The sequence below is a fragment of the Myotis brandtii genome, unplaced genomic scaffold, assembly GCF_000412655.1.
Source record: "Myotis brandtii unplaced genomic scaffold, ASM41265v1 scaffold320, whole genome shotgun sequence".
In the NCBI taxonomy this organism is placed as follows: Eukaryota; Metazoa; Chordata; class Mammalia; order Chiroptera; family Vespertilionidae; genus Myotis; species Myotis brandtii.
This window is the reverse complement of record NW_005362270.1, coordinates 1,202,476-1,221,612: the sequence shown is the minus strand read 5'-3', so window position 1 is coordinate 1,221,612 and position 19,137 is coordinate 1,202,476.

Below are 19,137 nucleotides of genomic sequence, written 5' to 3'. Positions count from 1 at the left end.
CCAGCTCGGGCAGCGGTGGCGCACTCCCACCCCAGGACCTCCCCACGCCCCTTTTCCCCTCGACAGTCTCGCGCTTCCCGGCCGCCAGTGCCACCCCCAGCGGCATTAAGTAACCTTCGGGAAAAGCCCGGAGACCCAGCCGGTCTGGGAAAGCGGCCGCGCTCCCTCCCACCCTCACGTCTGTCCCCGTCGGAGCTGCTCCACGGACAAAGCACTCTCCATTCGCGGGTCGATGGCCCAAGGAGGCTGGAATCACTGTGATCTGGGCTCGGAGAGGTGGCGCCAATGTCCCAAGTTCACACAGCTGGACTGAGCTCTTGGCTGCCGCGCCCCACCCTGCATGCGTGACCCCCGGAACCTGCTTGAATGGCTCCGGTGTGATCCAGTTTGGGTGGTATAATTGATACACATAACTAAAAGCAGCAAAGCTAATCCTAATGAAAATTGTAAATACATCTAATATTCCAGCGTTTTCTTCTCTATACCTTGCCGGTACCCCCAACCCCAAGTATAACCTCACAGGAGGGCAAGGGTTTATGTTTGTTTTGCTCTCTGCCTAAAATACTCCCTGATGGTGGGAAATGCCAATACATTGGAGGAACAAAGGGGCACAGTCCTATGTCAGACATCACTCCAGGGGCCTTTCTTCCTGAATGCACTAAGCAGCCACAGAGGGCTTTGGCTCTGTGGTCAGTTCCTGCTTTTCATCTGATACCCCTTCCTGGAGCGAGAGGCACCACCTGCCAAGTGAAAGGTAATTTGAATGAGCCCTGCAGAGGAGAGGGGATGGGCACAGAGATGGTGGCTAACATTTATTGAGCACTGATTATGTCCCAGGCCCTGCGTTAGAGGCTCTGCCTGTGTGGTCTCATTTAATCCCCACAACAGTCCTGGGAAGGTGGCCCTGTAGTGATCCTCATTTCACAGATGAGGAAACTGAGGTTTAAAATGTGCTCAGACGAATGCATGTCAGGTGTCAACATCCATGCTCTTTGCCACTCATACTACCCGTTCACGAACAAGAGGATTAGACCCACTCCCTGCCCCCAAGAACAGAATTGCACTGGAGACACAGAACACCGAGGCAGGAAATGGTTAATGCCGACCCAGGCAGTGAGGACTGGAAAGGAGCTCTGGCCTGGGGGTTAGGAGTCTGGATTCCAGTCCAGTTCTCGCCCTGGCTGGAGAGTGAAGTTGGGCGTATCCTGTCTGGGTTCTTATTTCTTCTCCTACATGATGGACGTGATGATCTAGATGTGGCCTGATGTTGTGAGTCTCTATGAGGTAATTTGCATGCCACAGTGCTCTGTTGCCTGTGAACTGCTGTGCGGATGTGAGGGGTTGGGTCTGGGATTAATGCAAGCAGTCTTTGGGAAAGGAAGAAATCAATATGGCCTGGAGAAGGCAGAAGAGGCTTCAAAGTGGGAGTGAAGTTAACCAAGTGCTGGGGTCTGCTGCGAGTTTTGGGGGCCAAGAGGGAAGGGGAAGGTAATACTCAGAGGAACACACACCCAAGTAGTAAATGGATAAGAACTCCTTGGCTGGAGAGGAGACCAGTGGGTAGGGAGGTGCTAGAGTGCTAAGATCTTGAAAGGCAGGCTCATTGATGGGTATGCACGTGGCCGTGAAGGCCATGTGAAATCATTGGTGCTCCCTGGGCATTTTGAAATCCCACATAACATTTGCTATGGGCAGAGCCATCTCCCTTCTGTCTCCATCTATCTAATAAAAGCCTAAGCAACCGTTACAGCTGAACTATCAGAATGACCGGTTGCTATGATGTGCACTGACCACCAGGGGGCAGACACTCAATGCAGGAGCTGCCCCCTGGTGGTCAGTGCACTCCCAAAGGGGAGCACCACTCAGCCAGAAGCCAGTCTCACGGCTGGCAAGTGCAGCCGTGGTGATGGGAACCTCTCCCGCCTCCGCCGCAGCACTAAGGAACAGCTAGCCGAGCAGTAAGGAGTGAACAAGCAGGCAGTAAGGAGCGAGGGATCCCGGATTGCAAGAGGGATGTAGGACTGCTGGCTTAGGCCCGATCCCCCTGGTTTAAGCCGGCAGTCCAACATCCCCCAAGGGGTCCCGGACTCCAAGAGGGCGCAGGCAGGTCTGAGGGACCACCCCCCCCCCCCCCGCGCCTCAGTGCACGAATTTCATGCACCGGGTCTCTAGTTTTATTGATAAAAGAACAGACCCAGAGAGAACATGCAATTTACCAAGTCACCTACCCAGTGAGTGTCAGATTGACAAGGTCTCAGAGCAAAGGAGGGAGACACATAGGAGAAGGAGGGAATGGGCAAGGTCTTCAGATGATGCTGAGTTCACATAGAGTCAGAAGACCCTCAAGGTCGTGAATTCCTTGTCATTGCAGAGACAGACCCTTTAACAAATAAGAGGTCATAGAGAAGGTAGGAATTACGAGCGTGGGCTGGGTGGTCACACTGAATCCTTATGAGCTATATAAAATGAAGGGAAATCTGTAAAATGAAGATGACAATGGTTCCTTCCTCCCAGGTTATTGGGAGGATGTAAGGTGTTACTGAGATATAAAGCATTTATCAGAGTGTCTGGTGCAAGACAATGTGCAATGGATGTTCCCTTCTGTTATTGTGATATTCTGCGATGACGATATTCTGGCAGGGACATGACTGGCAAGAGAAAGGCAAGACCCCAGCCCTGTCCCTCCAGGGGTTGAGGCACCAGCAGCCAAAGCAGGATGGCCTCACGTGGAACTTACACACAGGCAAAGGACATTCTAACAAAATTGTCCACTTCAGGTGCCTTTGTTAATCTGTTCATACTCTCTGTGAATATGAATTCTCTCCCACTTGCAGCCATTCTGTGCTGCATCTACTTTATTTTATTATAAATTACTGATCATAGGGAATTTGCCTTCTTAATTCTGTATTTGCCTGTTGCATATAAAGTAGCCTACCAACTGGGAATATACTGACTTTCTTAGAACTATATTTCTATATTGCTTAGAAAGAGCCACATCAACCACAATTATATAATAGTTCTATACCAGTAATTGTGTTTGACAGTTAAAACCAGAGATTGTGAACTGGTGGCCATGGATTCACTTTGGTCTATTTATATGTTTTGTTCAGCTTGCCTGGTGACAAACCCCATATTAAATTGTTAGCAATATTTGATAATGAAGCTATTTTACATCTAGATTTCTGGCTTCTTTTTAAATTTTTGAAAAGCCTGGCAACATGGGACCCATGTTCCCTGTGACAACAATTGATTGGCATTAAAAAAGAGCTGCTGACTTCAGTTTAGGCAATGGCCTTCAATTTGCCATTGTCACCACCACTCCTTATTGGTCCCCAACACCATGGCTAAGAATCATTTGCCATTTATCATCACACATGCATTCTGCCGAGAGAGAGAGAGAGAGAGAGAGAGAGAGAGAGAGAGAGAGAGGAAAGTGGAATAGATTGAGTGCTCATATCTGTTAAAAATGGGTAAAAACTAGATGATAGATAGATAGATAGATAGATAGATAGATAGATAGATAGATAGATGAGCGGGAGAGCCATGTTTTAAGAAAGAGTAAAGGACATATTTCTACATGTTTAATATACAAATTAAAGCATATCTATCTTGGGGGAAAAAAGAAACTAAGATGCCATTATGAAACAAATCTGGTCCCCCTCATTAGTATGTTATCTGAAGGATGAAGGCATAGCTTTGTTTTGATTGGTGGGTTTAATTGTGGTCTAGTTCATCAGTCCAAGATATATATGCATAAGGCAGCAGACTCTGGCAGGGAGATCCTGTGAGCACATTTTATATTTTGTTGGTTTGCTGTAAGTATCTGATAATATCCAATTCACTGAAATCTAAAGATGAAAGTCCCCAAAGCACATTTGTCCGCTATAAATTGGTGGACATAGATGCACATTAATATTGTTTATTTTGCACCAATTTCACCTGGGAAGTAAGGTCATGTTCACAGGCAGTAATGCTCTCATTTTGGAGTTTGGCCTGGAGATGTTAACTGTGACCTCAGACTGATGGAGGCCAGAGAGTGTGTCCGGCCTGTAAGCTGGAGGGGGTCCAAATGGTCCCAGTGCAGGTGTGGGAGGGATGGGGGCAAGACGCCAAACCAGGCATTTTGCCTTCAGCCAGACTGTGTTTTGACGGTTTAAGCGATTTCCTTCCATTCAATATGAAGCTGTAGAAATAGCCAAGAGGAAGCTTCGTGTCATACCCAAGCTGGTCTAAACTGTTTACCATGGCTTCAGTGCAGTTTGTGAGATCGGCACGTGTGGAGACATGGGGATCGTCTGTCCCCTCCCAGGACTCAGCTGAATTAGTGGGCTATCCCATTTTCCTATAATTCATCCAAGTGTCTTAGAAAACTCAGTCTCCAAAAGCATTCTCCAGATGGTCTCAAGCAGCTGGAGGGGACACACAAATGAGTGAAAAGCATTCCAAATTTTGGTTGGGGAACAAGTTACCAGGCACACGGTGCACATCTTTCCAAACTGTTACTTTGGTACAGCTAGTTATATCTGTTCTGCTTTTTCTGCTCTTGAAATCAGATGAGGATTCACCCACTGGTCTGCTCTCACCCACACTTCTTTTTTTTTCTTTTTTTAATATATTTTTATTAATTTCAGAGAGGAAGGGAGAGGGAGAGAGAGAAAAACATCAATGATGAGAGAGAATCACTGATCAGCTGCCTCCTGCACACCCCCTACTGGGGATCGAGCCCTCAACCCAGGCATGTGCCCTTGACTGGAATCAAACCCAGGACCCTTCAGTCCGAAGACCTACGCTCTATCCACTAAGCCAGTGGTTCTCAACCTTCTGGCCCTTTAAATACAGTTCCTCCTGTTGTGACCCAACCATAAAATTATTTTCGTTGCTACTTCATAACTGTAATGTTGCTACTGCTATGAATAGTAATGTAAATATCTGATATGCAGGATGGTCTTAGGCGACCGCTGTGAAAGGGTCGTTCGACCGCCAAAGGGGTCGCGACCCACAGGTTGAGAACCACTGCAAGCCAAACCAACTAGGGCTCACCCACACTTCTTAACTTAAAAACTCTCTGGGCTAAAGTGAAAGCCCCAATGACTTTGGATGAGCTAAACTGCCTTGCTCTGTTTCCCAAAAACAGATGCCGAGGGAGAGACAAACAGTCGTCCATTGCTGAGGCCTGTAGTTTTTACAGGGCCCTGCTCTGGGGCAGGCTGGTCATGTGCTTTGGAAACAGATGGATGTGACCCATTTAAAGGCTTTTGCATCACAGTGGACAATGGAACTAGCCACAGTGGGAATAGGGTGAGGGTGTGCTGAGGCCCCCAAATTAAGCCAAAAGGCCTTAAGCCAGCGGTTCTCAACCTGTGGGTCGCGACCCCTTTGGCGGTTGAACGACCCTTTCACAGGGGTCGTCTAAGACCATCCTGCATATCAGATATTTACATTACGATTCATAACAGTAGCAACATTACAGTTATGAAGTAGCAACAAAAATAATTTTATGGTTGGGTCACAACATGAGGAACTATATTTAAAGGGCCAGAAGGTTGAGAACCACTGCCTTAAGCGAATAGTTTTCACATTATCTGAAACACAGCCTGTGTCAGATGGGCAGTTTGGTTCTCCAAACCGATGCAAACTTCCCTGCCACTGTGTGTGAGCAGGTCAGATTCTAGTGTGCAGAGGCACAAGAATAGATGACACCCAGGAGGCCAGAGGCAGGCCCAGGCTTGAGGGATGGGATCTGTGACACTGGTTGTTGGGACAACCAGCCACCCTTTGACTACCTCCTGACCCCTAAAGTCAGTCACAAACTGAATGATCTGATCCCTTCTTCCTCTAATAGTTTTACCAAACTCTTAACAACCCTCACATCAACATATTACTTTAAATTATTGAAAAGACACCACTTTCAGACTACCCCTGCCCCTCCATGGACAGTGCCTCCCTATCTTGGGCTTAATACTCGCCTGCTTTCAGGAATTTCTGATGTGGAGGGGATACCTGCTCCTTCGCAGAACAGCCACAGGCTGGGACCTCTTATGGCCTACCCCTGCCTCTCCATGGACAGTGCCTCCCTATCTTATTTTATGCTTTTCCTGCTTCCTGGGTTTTGTAACTCAGTGTTCTCACAGGCAGAGCCCTTGAGTAAAGCACCACACACTCCCTGTGCAGGACCTCAGGGCCACCAAGGAGAAGGCCACCCTTTCAAACACTCCAGCTCGGCCAGGGTTCCCAAAGTTTGTTTTTAATTGATTTTAGAGGAAGGGGAGAGAGAGAGAGAGAGAGAGAGAGAGAGAGAGAGATTGGTTGCCTCCCACGAGAAGTCACAGAAGTATTATGGGACCTCTGTGGGAGGTGCAAGTTTAAGGTGAGTCCAGGGAAATCCTCACAAGCACATTTCATCACCTCAACATTTGTGATTCACAAAGAATATTTTCCAAGAAGGACTATTGTTGAGGTGGGTGCCTTGCTGTTTGGTTGGGGTCAGCCCTTCAGACCCCCAATTCCAATAGCTGCCTGTGGTCTGTGAATAGAGAAGAAAGATCAGAGCTGAGCTTGGCAGACAAGACTGTGCCTGAGAAGGAACAGCATTCTAGAAGTAGACAGCGACTCGGATGCAGAGCCATGAAACTAGAGTGGGGTGTAGATCTCCACAAGAGCTCCCAGCCTGTGGCTGTTCTGCGAAGGAGCAGGCATCCCCTCCATGTCAGAAATTCCTGAAAGCAGGCGAGTATGAAGCCCAAGGAAATGGCTGATGGCTATACATCAAGACAAGCTTAAATTGTGCTTTGTGGGTTCTCTTTAGGAAAACTCAGAGGTGTAAAAAAGACTCTCAGAAAAGACTCTCATCAAAATCAAATGAAGAGTAACTTTATTTCTTTTTAAATTCAAAAGGTCAAGTTTTAATGGCTTCGAAAATTATCAGAACAGATCTTTGCCCAAATTGTTACATACCTGTGTTACAAGAGATTTTTTTTGAAGTCAAATTTCCTTTTATGTTTGTGAAACTCATGAAATGGAACACCTACCTTCTTCAAAAGATACTTTGAGGCCATAAAAATGTTCATACACTTTGACTCCATAATCCCCTTCTGGGAAGCTAGCCTAAGAAAATATCGTGAAATATGGAAAAAGCCATATGCAGAAAAATAGTCATCAAAGAGTTGTTCAGTGAAAAGCTGGATGCAGCCCAAATATTCAAAAAGGGGAGGGAGGATGGTAAGATAAATTATGGTATAAGCCTTAAAGAAATATTCTATAACCATTAAAAATGGAAGGTATGAAGTTTATGGAGGAGCACAGAAAAATGCTTGTGATAAAGTATTGGGTGAAAAAAAGTCTGGGAAAAATTTTGCACATACATGATTTGTAAAAACAGGAAGGAAACATAAAAGCATGGTTGTCACACTGTCAAAGTAGAAGGCTTGTGGATTTTAACCTTGTTTTCAAATTTCTCTAATATTATACTTCTACTTTTCAAATTTATTGATTGATTTGAAAGAGAGAAACATTGATTTGCTGTTCCATTAATTTATGCATTCATTGGTTGTCTCTTGTATGTGCCCTGACCTGGGATCAAACCCATAATCTTGGTGTATTGGAATGATGCTCTAACCAACTGAGCTACTCGGCCAGGGTCTCTCTCTCTCTCTCTCTCTCTCTCTCTCTCTCTCTCTTAAGTTCAATCCTGGATTCTAAGATAGCTGTGAGGGAGAATAGTAAGAAGTTAGGAAAATACCTTGGCAAGTGGAATGGGGAAACTGAGACAGATAGCAGAACAAACTGGCCCAGCAATGTACAGCCAGATACAAAAGGTCACCAGAGCGGAAAGCCTCGGAAAGCCCCGGGTGCAAAAGTGACCCAGACGTCACCCTCAAGATGGCCTTTCCTCCCCTGGAATATCAGTGGTCATGCAGTTTAGACCCCCCACCCCCTGACCTTTCCTCCCTAAAGACAACATGTAGGTTTCAGTTGTATTTCAACTCCAGGCCCAGAAAAGTAGCAAAACCAGGTGGGTGATGCCAGGACCATCTGCAATGACCCCCTGCCCTGGTGCTGAGGGTAGAGGCCATGACCACGAAAGGGCACCTGGAAAAGCTGATGAATATTCTATTGAGATCCTTCCCTAAGACCTCCCTTGACCTTCCTGCCTTTAAAACCTTCAAAACAAAGATCCCTGCATACGCTCCCTCCCAGGAGCATGTCCGCACCTTTCCATTCTCCCTCTTCTTCCCCATAGGCATGCATCTCCCAAATTCTAAGGGTCCCCACAAGACTTGCAACCAGGGGAACAATGGGTAGCAGCAGCAATGGGTTCTGCTAACCACCGGAACCTATCTCCGAGCCCCCTTTTCTCTGACTCTCCAGGGAACTGACAGCAGCTAATCTCTCTCCTGTTGCTTCTATCCTAGGCCCTTCCTTGTTTCACTGTCCTCGGCTTTAATAAACACACTCTCAAAATCGCCTGGACTCATGTTGTGAAATTGTTCCTGCCTGAAGTCAAGAAATCACATACTACCAGTCGGCCCTCCTGACCCTGCTCGCCCTACCAAGCTTGCCCCCTGTTGAAGGGTCTGTGGGTCACAGCCAGGCTGGGCCCAATTCACAGTCTTTCTTCAGAAGGCTCTGGAGGAAGACCAGGCAACCTCAGGAGTAGGCAAAGCAGCCCACAGGTGCAGGCAGACCTCGGAGAGCTTCAGACCTTTTATAGATCTGCCCCCAGCATCATCATTAACCCTACATTCCTTTGTGAACTACAGGTACCTAAATTAAAACATTTTATCTGGTGTCAACTCACATCTCAGACCTGCATTCTGAGAACTCGTGTTGTAACAAATAGACACAGATGTTCAAGTCAGAAGAGATTTATGTCTCAGATTCATAACTTTCTCACTGTGACTCCTGAAGGACAGTCACCACCTGGGCCTCTGTTTCCATACGTGGGCAATGAAAAAATGATCATACTTACTTTGCTTCTTATAAAAATGAGTAGGGCCACCATACACAAATTTCTTTGAGAAGTTTTAAGATGTGTTATACAACTAATTTAGGTGACAATGAATTTCCATCAACAAGGAGGGCAAGGTAAATTCACATTTATAAACTAATGATTATTAAGTGCTTCCTAAGTAATTCCACCAATTTGAATGAGAGCCTTTAAGAGGCTGAAACCATTATCATCTCCATTGTACAGATACAGAGACTGAGACCCAGAGACTTTAAGTAACAGGTAGCAAATGGCAGAAGCAGGATGTGAAATCTTGGTAATGTAGCAGCAGCAGGTAAGTGCTTAAACTGCCCAGTGCATCAGGATGATCTGAAGAGCTGGATAAAAGGTGAATTGCTGGGCCCCACCCGGAGTTTCTGATTCAATAGGTGTGGGTGATTTTGACTTCCAGCAAGTTTTCAGCAGCAAGACCTAGGGAGCGGGGATAAGAGCTGTTCTGTCCCTGCCCTTTAGCTAAAGAGGTGAGGGACCTCAGGACTGAAGAAGGTCATGAACTGTTTATAAGGCCAGGCACAGGGGTCCGGGTGAGAGGGACAGACAGGAGCCAAATTCAAGAACCATCCCAAGGCACAGAGGGAGACTGGGCCTCCAGGGGGCTGACCCTCTGTATTCCCAGTTCTTGGGATGAGGGTGCTGGGGAAGGACTCCTGGATGTCTGAAAGAGGAATGAGCTGCCTTAAGAAGAGCAGGGCTCCCAAGACTGGAGGGTAGCAAGCAGTGGCTGTAACCGGGACTTGGGACTCTTAACTCCTGAGGAGGAAGGAGACAAGCCTGACAGCTGAGTGTCCTTGGGAAAGTCACTTTACCCCTCTGACCAGCAGTGTGTCCTCTACAAAGTGAAGACAGTAGTACCTGTTTCATAGGGTTATTAAGCAGATGGATGGAGGCTGGCCTGGGGAAGGTCTTTAACAAATAGGCATTCCCTTCTATTCAGCCCTCCTCCTATGAGGACCTCAGGCTGCAGCTGTCTCTATATTCTAGGTCAGGGGTGGGCAAACTTTTTGACTCGAGGGCCACAATGGGTTCTTAAACTGGACCGGAGGGGCCGGAAAAAAGCATGGATGGAGTGTTTGTGTGAACTAATATAAATTCAAAGTAAACATCATTACATAAAAGGGTACGGTCTTCTTTTTTTTTAGTTTTATTCATTTCAAACGGGCCGGATCTGGCCCGCGGGGCCGTAGTTTGCCCAAGGCAAAGGTCTCACTCCAAAGGAGATATTCAGGATTCAGAAGCATCACTATTTGGAGGGAGGGGAAGGTTAGGGGGAGAGAGTGGAAATTCACCCAGAACTCCTCTCTCTAAAGCAGGGTTTTCTCAGACCTGGCTGCCACTGCCATCACCTGGGGTCTTCCAAAAACGCTCATGCCTGATCCCAGCCCAAGAGATTCTGGTATATTGGGTCTATATTGTGGCCAAGGGCAAAGGGATTTTTAGAAATTTCCCAGTAACTTTCCCAGTAACTCCAATACGCAGTGAATTCCTGCCAAGGGGCATATGATACTCCCAATAAAGATCCAGTCAAATTAGCTTTTTCCTTGTTGCACTCTAGCATCAAGGGCAGCTGGATGGATGGGGGAAGGGATATCTTAGGGTCCAAAAATTTGGGAGGTAAAAGAAAAATTGAACCCCTCAGACACCAGAGTCAACTATGGAATGTTGTCACATGTTTAGAGCTTGGAGAAATTGCCAAGCCTAATTTAAATTCGCTTTTTATATAACATGGTAAGCAGCTCTGTGTTGGGTTTCGTTCCCCCATTCTGTTATTTTGCAATGACCTTTGTTCAAAGGCTTGAAAGACTTGATGCACCGTGTCCCTCTGAGACAGAGTCTAAGAATAAATTAGAAAACATTTTTGAAATATATTGAAATATATTTAGAAAAAAAATGCCATTTTGTACTACAAGGATTGAGGGTCTATAGAAAGACGCCTTTCAGAATAAATGTCAGGCATTCTTTTCAGATGAATAAGTCTCCACAGAGATCCCATCACAACTAGTCAGTTTATCCCCCCCATTCAACTCATAACTGCTCATTGATTCTGTGTGAGTCGCTCTGGAATGGCGCTGGGGCTCCAACGCATGCAGGGACGACATGGAAACTCTTGGTTCAGTCTTGGGAAATTGATGCTTTCTTTCCTCTCACAAGCCAGAGGGATCTGGCAGCGTTTTCTCAGAATCTCTCTTTTACTCTTGGAATCTCCGTGTCTCTGAGATGTGATGCTTGAGGGTGACCGAGGAGGAAGTATGACATAGAGCAGTGGTTCTCAAAGTGCAGTCCCCAGACCAGCAACATCAGCGCCACCTGGGAAGGGGTGAGAAATGCAAATTCTCCTGCCCACACAGCAGACCCAAGGAAGCAGCAATTCTGGGGTGGGGCCCAGCCATCACTCTTTTAACCAACCTTCCAGGAGATTCTGACCAACCAGCATTGAGAATTACTGGCTAAGAGCACAGGCCAGCCCAGCCAGTGTGGCTCAGGGGTTGAGGGTCAATCCAGGAACCAAGAGGTTGAGGTTGGATTTCCAGTCAGGGCACATGCCCCGGGTTGCGTGCTTTGAGGGTCAATCCAGGAACCAAGAGGTTGAGGTTGGATGCTCAGTCCCCAGTAGGGGGCATGCAGGAGGCTGCCGACCAATGATGTTTCTCCCTCTTCGATGTTTCTACTTCTCTATTCCTCTCCCTTCCTCTCTAAAAATAAAAAATAACCTTCTTTTTCTTTCTTTCTTTTTTTTAAGAGCACAGGCCAAACATGAATAGACTTTGTTTTAAATACCAGCTCTGCCTTGTATTCCTTGGGTAAGTCACTTTACCTCTTTGATCTTCTGTTTCCTCGTCTTTAAAATAAGAATGATAATAGCACCTACCACTCTAGGGTTGTTGGAGGATTAAGGGAGTGTTTGGCACTGTTCTTTGCAGGGCTGGGATGAGGTTAAGGCAAGTGAGGTGCTTACAGTCCTGCAGGCACCTCCTTAAATTCTGTATTCACAGATGGTTCACTCGCTTCACCCTAGTCCTGGCCTTGGTTCTCGATATTCCAAAAGCGCTCAATAGACGGCTGCTATTATTTTATATTATTGAGGGATCTGAGGTTTCACCTATCTTCAGGCAGAGTTCCAAAGTCAAAGTCTTTAGGAAGTTTCGGAAAGAGCACTGGCTTTAGAGTTCACGGGCCAGGATTGAACTCTAGGAATGCCAGACACGGAGAGAGGCGCAGAGCTAGAGGCAGGGCAAGCCCAGCTCCCCGAGACAGGCTCCTTGACTGGACACAGCTCTTTCCAGCCCATTTCCTTTTTTTCTAAGAGGAAGCAGAGGCCACTCTTGAGTTTGGGCTCTTCCCTCCATGTATCAGTAGATACCGAAAAAGCATTTGACAAAATCCAAAATTCTGATTAAAGGCCTCAGCATACTAAGAATAGAAAGGGCCTAGAAGGGGACTTCCTTTATCTGTCAAAGGGCAGCCACTGCTCTCATCTTACTAATTGTAAACGACTGGCGCCTCGTCCCCTAGGATCAGGAACAAGATAAGAATGTCCGTTCTCAGTGCTGCTCCGTGTGTGCCAGAGGTTCTAGTTAGCTCGTTAAGGCAAGAAAAGGAGTCAAAGGCATCCAGATTGGAAAGAAGAAGTAAAACTGACTTTATACTCAGGTGACATGATTGTCTATGGAGAAAACCAATGGGATCTACAGCAAAGCAAACAGAACTAAGAAGTGAGTTTAGCAAGGTTGAAGGATAACGATAATCAATATACAAAAATCAATTTTATTTCTTTACATTAGCAACAAAAATTTAGACATTGAAGTTAACAAACAATGCCATTTACCATAGCATAAAAATATGACATGCTTAGGTATAAATCTGGCAAAATATAAGAAAGATCTGTACTGAAAACTATAAGACAATGCTGAGAGAAATTAAACAAGACCAAAATAAATGCAGAGATAGCACATTACCTAATCCAAGGTCACCAAGATATAACCCTCCATTTTCTTCTCAGAATTATATAGCTTTAGTTCCTACATTGGGTCTTTGATTTATTTTGAGTTAGTTTTTGTATATGGTGTGAGGCAGGAGTCCAACTTCATTCCTTTCAGTATTCAGTTATCCCAACACCATTTGTGGAAGATCTTGTTTTTTCCTCCATTTGAATTGTGTTGGCACCACTGCAGAAAATCAATTGTTCATAAATGTAGGGGTCTGTCTTTGAACTCTCAAAGTATATCCAAAAGCATATAAGTCTCTCTTTATGCTAGTACCACACAGTCTTGCTTGCCATGGATTTGCAGTGAATTTTGAAATAAGGAAGTATGAGTCCTCAAACTTAGTTCTCCTTTTTCAAGATTGTTTTGGTGATTCTAGGTTTGCACAACTGATTTTTGACAAACACCTAAAGGTAGTTTAGTGGAGAAAGCATAGTCTTGCAACAAATAGCGTTCTGGAACAATTGGATATTCATACGTCCTTGATTTTTTACTCTTTTTTTTGCCTGTGACCACTGCTTTTGGCTTGACCACTGTTTTCTGAAATGCTTCTATTCTTCTAGAAGTCATTTTCTTAATTTTTTCTCAAAAAAATTTAATTAAGCTTAATTAAATTGAAATCTTCTTGGTCTGTGTTTTCTCTTTTCGCAGGCTGTGCATTCATAAGCTATTTCTGAAATTTGTGAATGAGAGCAGCTTAAAGGAAAAAATTGATGGGAGCCGAGGAGGCAGCTTTTGCATCTGTTCTCTGTGCCTTCCCCAGACAAATGGCCTTCCCTTCCCCTGGCCGCTCTGGGGTCAGGCTGAGTAGCCCTTGCTACAAGGATTCAGACACCTGCAGGGTCAGCAAGCAATTTCTCTCACTTGGTTTCTGAGAGTAAGGGCCTCCTGGGCATCCCCATCCACTTTTTCCATTAACCTAGCATATGGCTACATCACATACATCAAGTACCTGTGAACACATGTCCAGCTAATCTGTGCAGATAGGCTTCAGAGGACCCGGATCTGGCCATCGCTGGGGTGGGAGGCACCGGGAGAGCTCTGTGCTACACAGAGTCCCACAGTGTGGTCCGAGGTCCAGCAGCATCAGCAGCACCTGGGAACTTCTTAAAAATCAAAATCACCCACACCTATTGAATCAGAAATTCTGTGGTGGGGCCCAGCAATTCGCCTTTTATCCAGCTCTTCACATCATCCTGATGCACTGGGCAGTTTAAGCACTTACCTGCTGCTGCTACATTACCAAGATTTCACATCCTGCTTCTGCCATTTGCTACCTGTTACTTAAAGTCTCTGGGTCTCAGTCTCTGTATCTGTACAATGGAGATGATAATGGTTTTAGCCTCCTAAAGGCTCTCATTCAAATTGGTGGAACAATCCATGTCAATTACTTAGAAAGCACTTAATAATCATAACTTTATAAGTGTGAATTTACCTTGCCTTCCTTGTTTATGGAATTCATTGTCACCTATAATAGTTGTATAATACATCTTAAAACTTCTCAACGAAATTTGTGTATGATGGCCCTACTCATTTTTATAAGAAGCAAGGTAGGTATGATCATCTTTTCATTGCCCACATATGGAAATAGAGGCCCATATGGTGAACTGTCCTTCAGGGGTCACAGTGAGAAAGTTATGATTTGGGACATAAATCTCTTCTGACTTGAACATCTGTGTCTATTTGTTACATCACGAGTTCACAGGCCTGCAGTCTTAGTTGACACATGTTAAAGTGTTTTAATTTCAGTACCTGTAGCTCAATATAGGAATGTAGGGTTACGGATGATGCTGTTGGTTATATATAAAGTTATATATAAAGTTCTTTTTAAGACCCCTCTTCGCAACTTACTCATCACTGCTCCCTGAGAGTCCTCAATTCCTAAAGGGGAGAGGCCGTTTGGGGTGGAATGGGCTGACTCAGCTCCAACTTCCGGCTGCAACATTTCTTAGCTGAGCATATGACCTTGAACAAGGCATCTTACCCTTGGGAGCCTCCTTTTCCTCTTCTGGAACAGGGAGTATTATTTCTACCCTCTGCAGCTCACAGAATAACCCTGGGTCTCAAATGAAGTAGATGTGGAAGCACTTTGAGAACTGTAAAGTGCATGCACACTATGGAGTTAGAAGTGGCAGAGATGGTAAAGGAAGAATTTGCTGAAGACAAATACTGCCGGCCCCCTGCCAGCACTCCACAGCCTTGTGGTCTGGCAAGGCCAAGGCTCTGTGCAGCTGGTGGGAGGTAGGTGGGGTCTGGCAGAGAATTAGTCAGGATGTGTGGTCTGACCCTTATGGGGGAGCAGCCTGTCAGGACAAGGGGAGCTCAGAGACCCCACCAGGTAGAGCCACAGGCATATGCCATCACAGGTGTGAGCCATCAGCTCAGACAAACCCTGCTTCCTGGCCAGTCTAAGGCTCTGGAGTCCACTTGAAGTGAAATAAGTTATCATCCCAGCTGCCAGTTCACAAGATGACCCTGGGCAAGACCTTTGCTTCCCTGGGCCTTAGTTCAACAGGGTGGCTGGTTCTCAACTATTCCACCACCCCTTTATTTCCTCCCACATCTGGTCCTTGCATCCGAAAAGTATCCCTACCAAGACTCTTCCTTGAGTAATATCGAGTGTGTTTGCCCTTTTGCAGTTTTCAAAGGCACATGCCTGAGCTTCTAGGAGACTATTTCCCAGTGGTTGAGGGTTGGAGCTGGGGAACCAGACTCCTGGATGGGAGTCCTGGCTGGGTGTGTGGCCTCAAGCAACTTACTTAACTCCTTTGATCCTCAGTTTCCCCATTTGCAATGTAGGAATCATAAACGTTCCCATGTTCCCAGGTGGAAGATTAGTGAGATGATGTGTATAAAGGGCTTTGACCAGCTACTGGCAGAAAAGCTCAATGGGGCCTATGATCATTATCTTGAGTACAGAGGGCCACCCTGAATTGATTTCAAGAAAAAGCAGGGCTGCCCTAACTGGTTTGGCTCAGTAGATAGAGTGTCTGCCTGCAGACTCAAGGGTCCCATGTTCGATTCCAGTCAAGGGCACGTACCTTGGTTGCAGGCACATACCCAGTAGGGAGTGTGCAGGAGGCAGCTGATTGATGTTTCTCTCTCATTGATGTTTCTAGCTCTCTATCCCTCTCCCTTCCTCTCTGTAAAAAATCAATAAAATATATTTTTTAAAAAAAGAAAAGAAAAAACAGGGCACCTGACACTGAGGAGCCTGTGAGCCCTCACACTGGGATTATATACTATTTTGTCAGGCTCGTGGAAGAACTGGAAATAGTCTAAGGACCCCCAGCAGCCAGGGCCCCCAGCCTGGGAACTATGGGCTGAGGGAGTCATAAAGCTTCTTCTAGCTCTGACCACGTCTCAGCTCTGCTGAAGGTCAGCCAAACCTCTTAAAAGAAATCCACATGGTCAGTGGCAGCTGGGCCTGCAGTGAGTCCAAGGCAGATCCCAGGAGGAGCACCGCAGCCCAGAGCCCCGTCTCCCAGGGCCAGGGCCCTGAAGAAGTGTCACACATCAGAGGAAAGCTTGCAGCCTCCTGGTCAGCCGATCCGGGAACTGAACCTTCACGCCCCCTCCTACCTCTCTGATCTGAAAAGGCCAGGAGAGAAGGAAGTGGTTATTTCAAAGGCTGGGAGAGATCCCTGTACAAAGAGGTCAGAGAGCCTGAGACTTGAGTCCCCCAAGGACCCACTTAGAGAGAGAACTTTGCCTGTTTCCTTTTGTTTATTCCCCCTTCCTCTCCTTGCAGGCTTGCTCTAAATATATATCTTAGAGGTCAAGATACAGGATGGCAAGGAGCAGAAACCCAGCCACCAAAAATAGAGATAAAACTCAGGAGCTGGGGGAGGGTGGGAGTGATTTGGGGGGTCATCCATGGCAGCGAGGTCTCCCGGGGCAAATGCCACGCTTATGGAAATGACCCGTCACCCTCCCCTCTGTGGACACCTTCACATCCATTCTCTCTCCAGCTCCTCACACCTACCCCCTGAGACGTTCAAAGCAGGGGTTTTATATATGTGTTCCCATTATACAGAGGAAGAGACTGAGAGCCAGAGAGAAGGGGATAACACTATAAATCATAGCTAAGTTTTATTGAGCACTTATTAATTTTGCCAAGAAGTACTAATAACTTGGCATGCATTACTCATTTAATCCACACGAAAATCCTATGCGGTAGGTACAATTATCACTATCCCCATTTACAGTTAAAGAAGTTAAAGCACAGAAGTCAAGTAACTTCAGTTCTTGTCTCTTCACACTGAGCCCACACTTGCAATCACTGGCTACCCTAGCCCTGTGCAAGGACCACATGAGCCAGTGGCAGGACCAGGGACCAAGCCAAGTTCAGTGCTCTTTCCTTGTCACCCCTCTGCTTCTGTGTGGTCAACGTAAGGATGGCTATTCTAAAAATCAGATCTTTTCAAAAGAAGGACCGGCTGCATGGGAGGGAGTGAGCACCCCATCACTGAGGGGCATCCCAGTTAAAACTACACAATCACTTGGTGGGGTGTTACGGAGTTGTTGGAGATTGGATTTAAGGTTCCTTCCAGACTGCATTCTAGGATGGAAGGAAACAGTGAAACTTAGTGGAGTTGCTAAACAAACTTCCCAAAAGATGTCTAGGATCCAACTTTTCTTTGCATTCTCATGTTATTCAGTTATTCTCTTCAGCTACAATTTACTAAGTGCCTACTATGTGCCAGATTTTTTTGTCACAATACGACAGACAAGACAGACCCAGCCCCTGCCCTCTTGGAGCTTAGACTCATGACCTGCACAGCCCAGGCAGCCTTCCTGGAACTTCCTGGAACTTCCTGGAACTTCCTGGAACTTCCTCCACTAAACCAAGACGTCCCACTCTGGATCTTGGCTCATTCTGTCTCCCTTCTGCCCACTCCTCATGCTGAAATCAAGCCCAGCTCAAATGCCATCTCTTCTGGGACTCCCTGGTATTCCCATCAGCAGTCGCACCTTCTGCCTGGCTCCCATGACCACGGAAGGTGTTTACGTGACTCACGGGCAGCTGTGCTGATCGGCTTTGGATTTCAGATAGATGTTGGGGGGAGTGGGGAATTCTCCACAAGACCACAGGCTCATGGACAGCAGCGATGGTGTCCTACTCTGTCTTTCCAATGCCAGCCATCCTGGCATGGAGAAGGTGCTCGTTCATTCAACAAACATGCACTGAGCACCTACAAGGTAGGTGGCAGGCACTGTTCTCACTATGGGTTTTACAGCAGAGAATATACAGGCCAAAAACCCCGCCCTCATTGTCATTCTAGTGGGAACCTCCAGTTGGACAAATCAATGACTGAATGAATATGCATTGAATCCTGAAAATTCTTCTTGAGACCCTACACCTAGAAAAGGTACATTTTAGGACTGTTTAATCCACGGAGCCAAGTATTTATTTAAAATAAGTGAGCTCTTGAAGGAAGCCTACCTCCCTCTGGAGTGTGAGTGCTTAAAAAATCACCGGAAAGGGATTGTGTTGGAATTGGTCTTTGCAAGACAACCCTGCTTTGGGGATCCAAAGTCATTATTTAGGTATGAGTCTGTGGTTTGGATAAAATAAAATAAACTTTAGAGTCACAGAAATGATTCAATTTGAGGAAACACTGGGCCGAGGGACAGTAATAACAAAAATAATCACTGCAAACACTTACATAGCCCTGGCTCCTGGCAGATGACGAGGCTCTATCGGAAGGAAGGGGAGGCTCCGAGAGGGGTGACCCTGACGGGAGCCGTCCCTCGGGATCGGGCCATTGTTCGCTTGGGCTCCTACTGTCCGGTGATCCACAGCGAGCTTGCAGGCCCAGTGCCTTTGAAATTCCCAGAAATTCAATGGCAGAAAAGACAGGTCTTCCTAAGTGAAAGGAAATGTGATTCCCTAAAATAGAAGAACTGCTCAGGAGAGGAAATTCCTTGGAACTATAGAGGCAGGAGTCTTTATTCCCTGAAAAGATTTAAAAAGCACATTTATTGAGCGTCTATTATATTCCAGGCAGCCAGATTGTCCCTATATAACTGTCCCACTTATTAAAATATTTACAACTTTCTGTTCTCACTGGTACAAAGCAGCTGCCCTGAGCCCCAGAGTGCCCCCTCCCTGCCACAAATGCCCCAGGCCCCTTCCCATCCTTTCTC